General features: G+C 27.2%; 1 protein-coding gene across 1 annotated transcript in view; it reads left to right on the forward strand.

The window, feature by feature from the left end:
- The first annotated feature begins 582 nt into the window (after window positions 1–582).
- Window positions 583–14,341, forward strand: part of LOC116774719 (5-hydroxytryptamine receptor 1) — a 64,973-nt gene continuing 51,214 nt past the window's right edge. The window contains exon 1 of the mRNA XM_032667453.2: window positions 583–892. The gene's annotated coding sequence lies outside the window, so the exon portion shown is untranslated. The remainder of the gene's footprint in view (window positions 893–14,341) is intronic.

The raw sequence follows: 14,341 nt of genomic DNA on the forward strand, positions 1-14,341 counted from the left end.
ATCATTATATGTAACGAACGAATCGGCAAAAAAGATTATGTAAAATTTGTTTATTGATAATATATGATTCATATAAAATAATATACCTTGTAATCACTATTGTATATAGACTCTGTTGTATATATCAATAATGCATTAAAGTTTTATACTCTTTGCGTATTCACAGATTTCTTAAGCCGTTTGTATTCTTATCTTATCTTTAAATTCGATTTATCATTCTACAAGATTGTATGAAAATTATATTTCTTTGTCTGTTTTATTCTATTATATAAAATTTTAGAGAAAATATTTTTTTACCCAATTTCTAGCTACCTTAAATATACTTTCATGTAAAAATATTTATTTTTGGAAAAAATATTAAGTTACTAAAATATAATTAAGAAAATACGAAAAACAAATCGTTGATTTGTAATATAAAAATCACATACAAAAATTCGTCTCATATACATAAGCAAAAATAATTTGTGCAGTTATGCATTATATATATAATTATACATAATATGTAATATATAAAAAAAATATATAATTTCGAAGATATCTGTTAGAGCTACAGGTGCGCATTGACCTAACTGTGGAATCGGCAGTTGGTTCGAGGTCTTCACGACGGCTGGACGTCCGCGCTCATAGAAATGTTCGATATGCCAACGAAATCACGTTTCAAACAGAAATGGCCGTTACAAATATAATAGACGTACTTGTGGAGTGTTATGGTGTTTCTAATATATACTGTGTAATATAATATTTTGTAACTTATCACAAAAAAACGTGAAGAGTTAAAACTTTTAAGGGCCTGTTTGTTTATTTATTTGGGTGAAATTGTTTGGAATGTTTGAAAACAATTTATAGTGGAATCGAATTAATAAGTTTTGCTCGGAATCTTTACTTCGATTTGGTAAGTATCAAATTTTCTTTGTTTTTTTTTATATTATAACACTTATATATATCATTTTATATACATGAATAATTAAGAATGTATTATTCTTGTTAATATTTTAATTTAATTGTTTTAATTTTAATTAACGAAATGTATGTGTTAAATTTAAACGGAATTATTCAAAAGAACGTAATTACGATTTCGAATCGAATAAATTTATTTAATGAAAAATTAAGCAAGTCATTCGCACATAATGCTTGTATAAATATATTTTGAATTGATTGTGAATAAAAATATAAAATCGAGCGCAAAAACTACATACATTAAAATAAATGCTACAAAAAACACTATGACGTTGTAAATGATAGATAGAGAAGGTCAGAAAATGTGTTGCTTAGCCAAAATCAACGTCCTCTTATTAGAAAATTAATTATTAGTTTTCATCTGCTGATCGGTCGAGGAAGTATACCATTAATTCCAACCGTTCCATGATATACTCGAAGGTTAAATTTGATAATTCACTCAAATCACCCAAAGCATAGTTTGACCCAGGAAGCTGTTAGTATTATTATTTATTAGTTATAATGACCATTAAATAAATTAAAATCAACCAAAAGTGTCTATGTAAACCCTTAAACTTGTAAGGAAACATACTTGTAATGTATCGAAATAAATTTTTTGTTACACAACTAGTTATTAAAAAACAATTTTGATTTCCTTGTTAGTTTTTTTGTTCAAGTAAAAATAATGTCATAAAATTATTTTGTCTTTGTCATCCTCAGTAGAATTGATATAAAAAAAAATCCGGGAGTGTTATTAAAGTTTCTATTACAATTTACTGTAAACTTATAAAATTTTTACATAAAGTTTATAAAATTTTCTTTTTGGATAATTTTATATGTGTACATATCTTTTACGAAAGTTTTGTATATATTTATGATATATTATATTTTTTTATAAATGCATTTCTTTCTGAAACCATTATGATCCACATTGTTTGTCTGTAATTCTTTATAAAGACCGGTATTTTATGAAGAAATCAAACAAAATGCCTATAAATTTCAAAGTCGAGTTCACTGTTAATTTAAACAGCAATTAAGCAAACGCTTGTCAATTATTAAAACATGGATTAAAAACGAGAAGATTTCTCGTCTTTCCCTTTTCACCACGAGCATTCTGACTCGATTTAGTTAATTAGGCGACTGTAATTAATTTAGGGATTGAAGATGGATAATGTAACTCGGCAATTAATATCAAAGTTTTAGGAATAAGATATGCTGTTTCTTTTTACTTTGTAAGATATTATCAATAATTATATAAGAAATCTAAAAAATAACGATAGTAAACGAAAGTCTGTGGATCGATTTAGTTGGTTCTTAACGAAAAAATATATGTGTAAAAATAAAATATGGTATATTTGTTGTTACGAGCAACTCAAACGTCTATATGTACTAACCAATACAAAAAAAATATTCGACGTAAATATACTGTTGTTAAGCTGTAGTTGTGACGTCACTTCCGAATAATGCCAAGTTTTTTTGTCAAATCACTAGTAATTTAAATAATAGATTTTTTTTTATGGTTACCATAATTTGTAGTCTGTGTACAACCATAATGGATTAGTAATCGACTATTTTGATGTCAAGTATCTATATTGTCTTTGTGTCTCCACCAAGGAGCCAGTACATAACATAGTTTTTTTTTTAATTACTATGAATCTATTCCTAACTATTGTGACGCAATTGACCTTTGTATAAGTCATGACAAGTCAAATTATTTTTGTTCAGTTGTATTTCAATTAATAATATTCAAGGGTAATGAATAATTTTATTCAATTATAAAAACTGAGCAAGTAAAATCTTAAGTGTAATTATACATTAAATAATGTACAACATTGTGTATTATATTAAGAATTTATATTTAATTCCATTTTATTCGAGATATTAAAATGTATAATATGAGACAAATAAAGAAAATAAGCTATTTCTAAGGCTAAGCAAGAACTTATATCACGTAAATTCTATTTTTAAATATTTAATTCCAAAATATATGTTACGAATGTATATTGTTTAAACGCGTCTTAATTCCCGAAATCACCATATGTTATAGATTTTGTGTTTTATAAAAAAAGATATGTATTCCAGACGACGTTGTTAAAATTTAATTAAATTATAGCACGTAAAAATAACTTTTTCATGAAACCGTCAGCAACGAACAGATTGGGTCTTTGCAGATAAAAATTATTTATTTTGTAGTAAATCGTAAATTTAATAACCTATCTTGGAAATGATTTTGATGTTGTGTTTATATTTAAATTCATTTAGATATATTATTTTATTTTTCACCAGGTAGTCTTTTCTTTTGCCCGTTTATCATGAAAAAAATGTGAATTTCAAATTCTAAAATAGAATCAGATTTCTCTCATAACGCTGACTATTGATAGTTGTATAATCAACTAGTGTGAATGAATTATTTCGTAAGAAAGCCTGCCAAATAAAGCCTTTTAAACAGAACAAGTAAAGGAAAGTAAATTTATTTTCGTTAATTTTGTCCTAACAGCTCTTAAATCAGGTTCACATGTCTTATAATTTATAATTAATTCTATCGCTCTAGAAATTGAAGGCATGGTTCAATTCTGTATAATTTAATGTATATACACCTACTTTGTTGATATAAAAATAAATAATTTTTGGTATTTCTAATGATATTAACAAAATATAGAGATAGGGTAATAGTAACGATCCACTAAAAATACCTTGGATTTCTTTGAAAATCGTATACATCTAATGACTTTAAATAATGATCATTTTTATACTTACCGACTACTTATATTCTACAATTTATCGGTTCAGAATGCACACCGTAAATAAAATACTTCAAGAAGAAAAATGAGTTATTAACATAAAATTGTACACAAAAGAACCTTTTCTAGTACTATGGTAGAAAGAAGGGTAATTGCTTACACAAGTATACACTCTAGCTGGGATATAAAATAAAATTTGAATAGATTTTTAGCTCAATATAAATTCATTATTAAAGAGAAAAATAATATATTATAGTTTTATACATCGAAAATGTATATGTATATTTATATTTGCTTTAAAAGTTATTAGACTTATCTACTAGTGTTTGTATAATGGCTCATTATGTTTATTTCATAAAAATAATGTATTCAAAACAATATTGCTACGGAATAATTAAAATAATATCTTTATTATTATATGACTCTTTAAAGTATATTTGTATAATAAAACGAACATATAATAACACGGTTGAAGTATGTAGCTCTTCAACTGAATCTTGGTTCTTTATTGCTTACTTTTTTCATAGTATTTATTTTTTTAGGTGCTTATAAAATAAGACAATTAAAATAAAATATCTGTTTAAACGGTCTTTTAGATATTAAAGGTAAAGGTAAAGGAAAATCTCACTAAGCACTACAAAATGTTACTAACATATGAGTGTATGTTTAAAAAAATAACCATAAATCATATGTGTAATCTTATCATACGTTAATTAATTATTATATCTATATATCTTTTTTTGTATAACATTTCAATCTATATCTTGGATTTAATTTCAGATTTTACTAATACTGCTCGTAGTTTTAGGATTATCAATTAATATTTTTCAAGTAAGCTAAATTGTTTCTTTATACAGACAGCACTTTAAATTCTTTTTATAATTTTGTCTTTTTTATGACTAACTTATAAAAAGGTGAGGTTAAATCCCGTAAGTTTCTTTAAATACAATGGTTATTTGAATGCTGATTAATTTTTTGCTTTATTGACGTAAGCATTACAATTTATAATACAGAGTACACACGTGCGTATCAGTAAATGTGTACATTTAAGACATAGTTATAAAAAAACACCTACCTCTTGGTGTAGCTATGAAAACATATAGTTTCTCCATGACTTTGTCTGTCTGGAGGTAATTTAAAACCAATACGTTTGTTTGTGAACGCATATATTTTGACTTCTAGAAAGTTTTTTTTTTTCAATATAATTAAGATTTTTTTTTGTAAAGTTTTATTTAATTAACAATATATATGTTTATATATTATAAATATAACAAGCTGGTCCAAGTTATTGTTGAGCGGTAAAATCATGGAATTCACTTTACCAATTCAATCACATACTGCTTGTTTTGAAATTGAACTAAAAGATGATATTTAGTTCCATCGTCTAATGAAAACTGAAATTTTTTTTGAACTGTTGTTAAAATTTCGTAATTCACGTTTTATTTGCCGAAATGTTAATTCTTGCATAATAATAGTACGTTTAAAGAAAACTCTTTCATATAGATCTGTTGTTTCATTTGATTTTTCCTCCTATAAAATATTTCGGACATCACTAGCCGAGATAAAAATTTCGATATAATGAAATAAATCTCAAAATTAAAATCTCCTTTTCCATAGTAAATAAAATACCAGATCGTATTGTGTCATATTTAAGTAAACATGCTAAGAATGATGACGCCAATATTGATTTACATACTGAGACTCATATTTTTTATTTAATCGGACTTACATACATGTGTTTATCCATGCTTATTGATATTGGTTTTATGTGAAAATCTTATACGCGTGTAACATTTTAGCGTGATTTTATATATTAATACTTAAGGATGTTTCTTTAATTATTCCCATGTATTGGATTTCGTCTTTTTAATATGAATGACATTAACATTTGCGTGTGATATCTGAATATTTATAAAATATATATATTTTTTTTATAATTATTGTTGCCATACATTTTTGTTAGTCTATATCGTTGTTCGGGTTGATAACCCGAAATTGAATAACTATTTTTGATAGTAGTTAAATTTCTACGAGCTTATGATGTAAAATAAACATAGTATCCCTAGAATATAAAGTAACACGATTTGAATAAGTTACGCAAGAAAATGTCTAATTTAAGACACAAAAAAAGATTTTAATATGTCCTGCAAGATAAACATTTCATTATCGATAATGGCTAAAAAATTATAAAATATCTGCTGTCAAAAATTATTCATTAATGGTAATAAATATTTGATAACACTTTCTCAACTTCCTGTTGGCGAGGCCCGTTTCCCTAATGGCTCGATCTTTAAGGACGCCTTACAAATTTATCGCATTCGTCATAGAAATACGTAATAGGATAATTTAATAATGTTAGTGTAAATTTTACCTGACAATGTTTAAATAAGCATTAGCAAATACGTCAGTGTAAAACATCCATCAATGAAATATGTTGTCGTTTGTTAAACAGTTTCTATAAATTTAATCTTAAACAATTACAATTTACGTTGCTAATAAAAAAAAAAACCTAAGCATTAATTAACAAATAAACTAATATAACAGTAACGAAAACTGCTGTTTACTTGAATTTTCTTCCTTAATTATTTATAATCCTAGCATGATTTCCGATAATTGTATTAATTCCTTCCAGTTGATCTAAAAACTGTTAAAAAAAGGTATTAAAGTAATATTTTCTTAACGTTTTACAATGTTAATAACTTTTTTTGTGTACAAAATATGATAATTCCTAATTTATTATTCATTTAATACCGTCTGGACATACACGTCTAGTTTGTTTTAAATACCAAAATAAAAGGTGAAGGACGTTTTATTTTATACTTTGTTTAATTTTCCAAATGTAAAAATTGAAATTTATATAATTTTTTAAACTTTAATTACTATTAAAAAAAGATATTTTATATAAATTAGGAAATTTTTACCGTCACAATTTTTAATTATATTTTTTCTTTCGGAATAATAAACCTTTAAGATGTTAGTATATATATAAAGTATATAATTTTCGCCTCTTGACTACACCAGTACAAAAAAAAACTATTGCTCTGGATAGATTTTGCCGTCAGGTTTCAAGTAACAATTGTATATTATTCTACTTATTTTTTATGTGAAAGATGGCAAACGAGCAGACGGCCTACTCGATGGACAGTAGTGACCGCCGCCCATGGACACCCGCAACATAGATGTTGCGGATGCGTTGCCAACCTTGATTGTTAAGGAAAAAGGAATGGCAGGAAATGCTTGGAATAGGGAAAAGGGAACCGGCTCTCCCACTCACCGGACGAAACGTAGCCATGTAAAGGCTACTTCACTTCGATCTTCTGCGAGAGGGTGGTACTTCCCCGGTCGAGCCAGCCCATGTTCGTGCTGCAGTAACTTGACCACAGTTAGGCTTTACCACCTTAATATTTTTATTTTTATTTTATACTACACTGTCTTTAATTATTTTAAAATTCAAAGTAATATACGCTAAGGTTATATTACCACGTCTTGTTAGATACTTTAATAACACTTACAATTTTAACAAATATTATGAATTATTCCCAAATGTCACAGTCTTATATAAATATATCAACAATGTCAATTACTTCCAGTACGAGTTCTAAGTTAAACTGACGATAACAGTTACTATGATTCATTTCACTAAGCTTGAACTCCTTGAGGTCTTGCTTAAAAACACCCTCATTATTTATTTAACATGCAATGTGTCAAGCTTTTGTCCGTTTTAAAGAATAATATGCAAGTTTTATCAAAAACACATAAATGAACTGTTATCTCAAATAAATTGACGGTGAATATGTTCTCAACTTAACGTAAACACGTGCCATATTTTTATAACTTCCAACTATAATGTATGTTGTATATTATTAAAATTTGTACATTAATGTATATTTTTATTTAATTTGCTTTTAATACAAAATCCACTATATACCTACTGTTTGTTTTTGTTTATAAGAGAAACTTAATATTCGTTATAAAGGACCCATTTTAATGTACACTGAAGTGATCCTTAGGGTGAGGTTTAAATTACGTTTGACCTTTGTTTTGTTTATCGATAAGTATTATTTGAACATTAATTTGTTTTTTGGACCGGTTTGTTTTTATTGTTCCCTGGAGTTTCTAACTTTGGGTATTTTATGTATACATATGTATACTGTTTATTAAATATAGGAATATTCTTTGATTAAGTTGGTTTATTTTATGTTTATAATGTTCTGGTTAAAGTGGCCTCCAAAGTAAAACTATCCTCTGAATTTTCGCAAACTGTCTCAAAAAGCTTTTCAATCTATCCATTCATTGTACTGACAAGGGTCCAGTGGATAATTTTGATCTCAGCTGAACAAATTGAGCTTGAATTATAATTGATAAATGTATAAATTCTTGACTTAATACCTATACGAAAAACAATGAAGGTTATATAATTTATTCTACTAAGGGGAGGGGATATATTTTTGTTGAGGGTCATTTATAATATTTAACTTAGCGTGTTAATTTGAAAATATTTCTATTATAAAATTTATATAATAAAACAACATTTTTTGCGACTTTCAACGTGTTTACGTAAAACAACTGCAATGTATAAACAGCAATCAAACGTGCATTAAATTCTAATCAACAATTTCCAGGTAGTTGTTTATTTGTTCACAATGTACTTTTCTGAGAACACTTCCTAGGTAAAAAACGTATACGTAGATTTTTACAAAATAATTTTCATTATAACAATATGTTAAAGGAATAGATTTTGGTTGTTAGAGGAATATAAAATTTTAAACAAGGAGGGATACGAAGTGGTTTATTATATAAAGAATATAAATTTCTTATACATTCAAACCAATATTCTACCTTAAAATGAATTACAAATCATAAATAGTTTTTATTAAATAGAAATTGCATTTTAAGAAATCACTATAAACTTAATATTCTAAAATATTTTTGTATTTTCTATATACTTAAAAACCATATATAACGGTTTGAAATTTAAAAGTAATTCAATTCAAAATTATCACAATAACTAAACAAGCGTCACGGTCATCCAGAGGAAGTATCAATTGATCAGTTAGTGAGTTAGTATCGTAAGTGTGATGAGAACAAATGCGTCATTTTATCCTGCACTTATTGCTTATCGTGGAATATTGGTTCCGCAATGGAGTAATAAGCCTTACTAGTAATTGGTTCCGTCTAGTGTACACTTGAAGTAAGATGAAAGCTTTGAGCGGTATTCTTAAAGGGAACCTTCTATTTCAAATATATAGTCCCCCCATTCTCACATGAAAAGCCAAATGTCATTTTATTCTTGTCATATCCGTTATTCTGTTTGAGCGATGGCATCAGTCCTGCTTATAGAAATCAATATTAGTTTTTTAATATTTCCCAGTCACCCTGACGTCATAACAAACAAAAACAAACATTGTTTTCCGTGGAAAAATTTCCAGGGAACGTTAAACTCGTTCATAATTTTGTTTTAACAGGCTGAAATGTAATGAATTTAAAAATTTATATCAGTATTATAAAGTTAATAGTCGTGGTGGCCTGGAGGTTAAGGTAAGGTTAAGCTACTCATAGACGAGGGAACGGGTTCGAAACCTGGCAAGTACCTATGTGATGTTTTCCTAGTTATATATATTTTTTAAAAGTATTTAGACACCACTCACTGGCGGTGGAGGAAAACATTTCGAGGAAACCTGGGATTATAATTTAAAATTATAAGTTTGAAATCGCCAATTCACCGTGAACAAGCGTGGTGATTAATACTCTAACCTTTTCCCTGTGAGAAGAGGCTGCTCAGCAGTGGGCTACGCTCATGATAAGGATGATGATAATAAAGTTTGGATAATTAAAATATAAAATCGATTGTATTTAAATATGCTAACGTCAACGCTATTTTTAGTGTCTGTTAATAGCTAGACATATACAAACATATGTTTAAATATACGCATATTGATTTTCTACTTCTTTAAACAGCTTTACTAGCGTCTTTTTATCCAACTGAGTTCTTGAACAAGTAAGAATATGTTGATAAATATTACAGTATTTTATTATTATTTCAGATCTCGTAGCAACAATGGCACGTTAACATTTCGTTTGCGTAATTGTCATTACAGATGACTAATTGTTTCAAGGTATAATGTAATATTATTATATATTAATAAATAAAAATTTACTTTTAAATATAAAGAAATAAAATATATTATTATTATGATGTATGCTGTTTAAGGTAGCATACAAACTTTTTGTCTTAAAATTTTAATTACTTCACCATTGCCATTTCATCTGGGTAGAAGAGACAACTTTTCTTAACTCATTTACTAATGTGTGTAATTCAAACTTAGTTAAGACTACGGTTATTTCTTATTGTTAAACGAACACAAAGCTAAACATGAGTGAGATCAAAGCTTAAATCTTTTTTGATACTATCAAAATCTAATCAAAATACTATGACTAAAAAATTGTAAGATTTAATCGCATGTGCACATAAAATAAACATGAAACAAATAAAATTTTTTAAACGTGTGACGTGTGGATATATGTATGTTTTATAAAAAAAAATATGTTAAGCACAAAAATATTACTGGTTACATATTTGACTGAAAACTTTACTATGCAATCAATTTTATGACGATATGGATGGCACATTATGGAACACACAGTTATGTAGTTACCGTAGCTTATAGACGCTTGCAATACCAGCAATGCCAGGGGTGTCAAACGTGTGTACTCTCCTTTTCTGAAGACCCTTATAAAATATCTAGGGGAAAACTCCGAAGGCAGTTTATTCCATACCATGAAAGTTCGCGGAAGGAAATATCTCTGAAACAATAATATCCGTGACCGTTGACGAGCCGTATGCGAATGGTCTCCCTGCGAGTAATGATGTACGGATAAAAAGTTCCTCTGAACATATTATGTCATTATATATTCGGTAGAGCACACAAATGGTAGCAAAAATCTCTCCTCAAACTTCATGGTTCAATACTACCTGTAAGCATATCGTCGACATTCTGCACAGTCACGTCTTTTCTTAACAGTGTTAAAATTCCATGCTATTATGTTCGAGGTATTACGTTTTGAAACATGAGCGCAATTTATTGCTATTCATGACATTTTGATAAAAATATGTTTATTATAACAAGAAAATAAGACAATATTATATTTAAATATTTATTTTATCGAAACGTTTCAAAGTAAATTAAAGTTCTTGGCCGTTTTTTAAAATTTTATTTATTTTGCCTAATTATAGTCAGTAAAAAATTCGTCGTTTATCAATAAGGTAATCGTAAAAAATATACCCTTAATTCTTTGGTGTCTTGTATAATAGGATTGCTTATGTAATGTTTTATAATCTTCGCAAAAAACAGCAAACATAATATGTTTTAAGACTTAACACCGCAAGATGTTCTTGAGTGTTAAGAGCCACCCAGCTTTGTTTATTGTCATTGCTTCCGTGTATAGGATTTATGTTACTTGTCTTTGTGAATAATTTACTACACAAACGTTTGATATTAGTACGAAATTGTTCAACAGAGTGTTTGTTATAATAATAATGAAATATTTCAAATAAAGAAACAATATTTTGATATTATAAACAGCATAATATCTGTTACAAGTTAATTTGTTGGCTTTTGTTTGCTTTTGGATTGAATTATTTTTGTTCAAAAAAAAAATATTCAGCTGGAAAAATGGAAAACTCTTATAGCTGACAGTGATAATGCGAAAGACTGATTTAGATTCATTCACCAGTTTCATAGATCAAACAGAATAAGAGACAAACCCAAAAATATCTTAAAATCATATTGTATGTAATAAAATTAAAAGGGTTGCTTACAACAGTGAAAGAGTTGTTTTTTTATTGAACAAACAATTGGTTTAATTGAATTTATACCGAAAATGATGTTGTTAAAAATGCTCTAGGAATTTTAATGAAGACAATTGTTTAATCCGTTCTGTGTATTTAAAACAAATAACTCTGTTGTAATTAAGAACATAAAGTACGATGTAAAGATCCTTTACAACCTCACCCATAAAGCCTGCACGTCTTCTATACTCACGAACTCATTTGAATTTCAAGTTACATTATGTATTTCCGCGTGTCTACATGAAATTTGACAAAGAAGTTCTAGAATATTCTCTTTTATATTTTAATTCCATATCTGCGCAGTTTCCTGAATACGTATGTCACGTTTATAGTATATTATGAGCAGACATCTAATTTACTTCATCTTAACGTTCGCTTGCTATTCGAAACTTAAAGAAAATAGCTCTAATATTTATCCTAAATAGAAAGTAAAGTAACTAAAGTAATATTATTATAATTAATCCAAGAGACTTTTTTATTTAATTTAACCTATTTGTCACACGCTCTTTAAAAATTAGTATTAAATATATCGTCGATTTTTTTATGTATATAAAATAATTTAGGATATCGGTTGACACAAACAAAAAAGAGTTTTATAACTGTACATTTTCTAAATTAAAATATGTAATATTGAGTAGAGTCATTGTACTGACAAAGGGTTTCGTTATCACTTATAAAATGAATATTTTTTAATACAGGTTTATACGAAAAAAATATTTGAAATTTTAATGTGCCAAATCTTGGCGTCATATTTATAGTTCAAAAATTGTTTTATACTTGAGTTAAGTAATTTAGGGCTGTCACACTTAAATGAAATATGTTTTAAACACCGGTTTAAAAAGTATTATGGTGTTATAGCGAGTATAAAACGAATAGGCTTTTCTATTTTAAAGTTTTTAACGTTTGAGCCACATACTTGCCAATTAAGCTACTGTGAGCTTGGTCGGTGAAATTGTAATGTAAAATTATATTACTGCTTTCAATTTTGAAGTGAATTAAATTTTTAATACATACAGCAATATACAATAAATATTTTATTAAATTATAAGTCTATTTAGTTATACAGAATCCTAGGAACCTTCTTAATATTATGTGATAAATGTCATCTCTACTAGCTATATTGGAGAATCTAAAAATAATAATTACAACTGTAATTCAGATAAAGATGAAATGTCTTGTTAAAATAATAAATTTATATATTTACTCAAATAATATTTAAATAGCAATCGTCTTATCATAAGTACAATATTATATTGAGTGTATCTCATATTAGTTCAACTTAATGTTTTGTACATTTATTTTCCACATTTTCATACGCTTCGATGTTTTATTTCACTTAATTTTAGAGCAAGCGTCTTCGTTTTAGATACGTTATCTTTTTATTGATAAATACCGCGTGTATTAGATAGGTAGAGATGATTAGATTTTATAGATTTTAAGAGAATATTTTTCCAATGTTATCAATCTGAGATAAAAATGACAACTTATCAATGGAAAGTACACATTTTATATAAAAATATGAACTTATCGTTATCATTTGACGTTTTTTAACTTGATTGGATTTTTTAAATAAGGGTACGTGATATTATGATATGTACGTTTTTTAAACATATTATGTCGAATGTCTAATTGGCAGCCATTTAAAGCCTCAAAGTGATAGTATGTGATAAAGGTGATAGTGTGTGATTCCGCGGTCGTAAATTACCTTGACTTGACATTTATTACGTTTTGTTCTACATGTCTTATAGTGTAAGCGAACAAAATTTATGTATCGTTCTAAGACACTGGAATAAGTAAAGAATTTGTTATTTCTGTAGTTTCTTAACAATTTTTTGATTCTGATTTAATTATTTGGATGTTTTTGAAATACTTTGACAGGAAATAATTTATCAAATTTAATTTAATGTCAATCTATCAAACACCATGATTGAGCCCTTCAACTTTGCTTTTCGTAGAACAAATAAAAATAATCTAACTGTCTAACCCCACGATTATTATAATCTTTAACAATTGTAAAACTTTTGAAATAAAATCTAGAAGAAAGTAAACTGATATTTCTAGTATTTTCATATGTATTCTATATTCTATTGGCAATACTTGAAATACAAGGCTATTTTTATATTTCTCGGAATATATATTCATAAAACAGCCTGTGACCATGACATTATGCAAGCGAGATTTTAGGTACTGGAACTGAGTATATGGAGCGTTAAAGGGTAACAAACGAAAACATTTTTGCATCGTTACCTTATTATAGCATCTAAACAGAATTCAAGTTTAGGAAGTAATATAATTCGTTTAAATTACAACTGTATACTTGTTACGTGGCGTGGAAAACTATACATCATAAGAGAATTAATGGATGCAATTACGACGCGTCAATTAATAATAGTCGTACACACAGCGTCATTTACTATACGTGCTTATAAGACCGGATCTAAATTTTAGTTACTAATTCGATGTAACAGACTATTGTCCAGATTTAATCAGCCTCTTTAAGCTTATAATTCGGTACATTTTCTAACATGTATACAATTATTTTAAAAGTTTTTTATATTTTTATTATACAGTTTTTCAGAATCTCTCATAATCGAATGTCTTATATTGAACAATTTAGCATATAAAGTACTTACTTTATTTTTAGCTTAGGATTCATTTTGATATTGTTTCATCTCAATATTCATGAGAAGCAATAGTAAATATTATTTTCTGGGAAGTATTTATTAAATCTAATAATCTAGCATTGATGAAATATGTTCAAGAGTTCATAGTGCATTTTTTTAGTAAGGTTGTATGATAATTTTAAAAGTACCTA

This window comes from Danaus plexippus, chromosome 23, assembly GCF_018135715.1.
Source record: "Danaus plexippus chromosome 23, MEX_DaPlex, whole genome shotgun sequence".
Lineage (NCBI taxonomy): Eukaryota > Metazoa > Arthropoda > Insecta > Lepidoptera > Nymphalidae > Danaus > Danaus plexippus.